This window comes from Sinocyclocheilus rhinocerous, unplaced genomic scaffold (genome assembly GCF_001515625.1).
Source record: "Sinocyclocheilus rhinocerous isolate Xijiao unplaced genomic scaffold, SAMN03320098_v1.1 scaffold404, whole genome shotgun sequence".
In the NCBI taxonomy this organism is placed as follows: Eukaryota; Metazoa; Chordata; class Actinopteri; order Cypriniformes; family Cyprinidae; genus Sinocyclocheilus; species Sinocyclocheilus rhinocerous.
This window is the reverse complement of record NW_015628680.1, coordinates 84515-86713: the sequence shown is the minus strand read 5'-3', so window position 1 is coordinate 86713 and position 2199 is coordinate 84515.

The window sequence follows — 2199 nt, the reverse complement described above, 5'->3', positions numbered from 1 at the left end:
ATCACTCTATGCATTGTTAGACTGGCTGCCTTAGTAGTTAAGTTTGTGGTAAAGAATGGACTCTATTAAATTTATTCTGTTGGTGTTTTTTATCACCAGTTGGTATGGCAAGGTGAGTCTTTTCTTTTTCTGGTTGCAGGAAGTTATTTCTATTTATTTCAGTGTGTATGTTTTTTCAGCAGTATTGAATTCCTTTTTCAGTGTTTCTTGACTGGTAAGAGGTTTGTGCAGCCACTTTAAGGTCTTGAGGGTTTTTTTTTTTTCTTTTTTTCCTCTTTAAAGGAGCAGCTTTGTTTCTCTGGAAGTGTGGTGTTTATTGGTGAACCAATTTCTTGTTTAGTAGGGCTTCATTTATTTTTCCTTCAGCACAATTAGGGTTACTTTTTTCTTTTATGCACTTGTTAATTGTTATTGATGGATACTTATGGTACATTGCTTTTCCTAATTTATTCTCTATGTAATTGTAGAAACTTCAACACTCACCTCTGGTTTCACAGACCAGGCTTAAGCCTAGTCCCAGACTAAAATGCATGTCTGAGCTGTATTAGCTGAAAAACATGCACTGGTGTATCTTTAAAATAAAATACATCATTGTGAATTTTCTCAGGATTCACACGTGTGTGTGTGTGTGTGGTTTGTGTTTTTTTTTTTTTTTTTTTTTTTTTTTAATATTTTTTTATTTATATGTGTGTGTGTGTGTGTGTGTATATATATATATGTATGTATGTGTCCTAATTAAGCTATGGCCTAGTTCTGGTGTAATCGAAGCCCTGTCGGTGCAACCAAGCCTTAGTCTTTAAGTGACAAATGCTAGCTGTTGTAATAACCAATGTGAATGTATGACTCTAAAAGGTGGAAGTCTTTTTCTTTGAGAAGCAAATTTGCATATCTATTGCTAAACTGCAACAACACTGAACCATCCTGGGGTGTATTCCAGAAAGGAGGTTCAACAAATGGAGTTAAAACTTGAACTCTGATTTGACTTACCTTGAGATTGGAAACTCAACAGAACAGGTGAACAGAACAGGTGAACAGCATTAGTTCAATCCACAAGCCATGATCAACGGAGCGCTGACATTACGATTAACCATGGCAATAGCTCCCACCAAAAAGACTTCTGCATACTACGGAATACATAACTTTAACTGTAAATCAATGTTATCAGAGGTGAAAACTGCCAGAAAAGTAATTTATTGAACTAATATTCATTTTCATGGTATCCCACGGGCAAAAAAATAAAAACATAATTCAATCAGGTGAAGCTTCAAGCGTGAAATGGGTGTAGGCTAACGTTACATGACTTTACAAGTATTTGACATTCAATAAATATGATTCCGTGTATATATATATATTTCAATATGCAGCAGCTTTTCCCACATAGTCTAATGCTTTTTCACATAAATGTTCTCTAATCCAACATGCTACATTTCATAATTATGGTAATGAAAAACATTTAACTTCTATTCAGAAGCCAACAGCAAGAAGGCAGAGACTCGTAAAATGTGAGGAGAACCTGCACCAGCACCACTGACCGATGAAGAGGAGTTGGCCACAATACCAATATTAAAATCCAACAGGGAAAAGAATTTGTTGCTTTTGTATTTGTAGAACATAAAGATGACCAAATAAACTGTGAATAATTTATTTAGCAGCTGTGTTACGGCATATATCTTGCACTACCCTTCCTTAAAGGTCGCAACCAGATGTTATCAAGTGAACGCCATTTAAAAAAGGTAACGTTCAAATAAATATGCATGTGGATATGGCAAAATAAATTTAATTAAATTCTCTCCTGATGTAAATGTAACTCCCCATGAATTAATGCATCCTCCTCATCTACAGGATCCCTTATAAAAAGACATGCCATTTTTGCCACATTTACGGTGTCTGCATGATGAAAATGAAAGCGGTCCGGTGAGAAAAATAATCTTGTTTCCATTTTCATTAAGATTATTTTTCATACCCCGCTGGCAATTCATTTTACTTGTTTACCCCAGGAAACAAGACTAAATCTCGTATATATTTTTCTTATATAGAAAATGCATCATGATTTAAGAATTTTTTGATATTTGTATTTGAAATAAGGCAAAAATCTCAGCAATAAAAGCTATTTTTGCAGCGTGAATGAATGAATGAATGCTTACGCTTTAAAAAGGGGTTTAAAAAGGGGGAGGAGACCGAAAGAAACTCTGGGTTTAC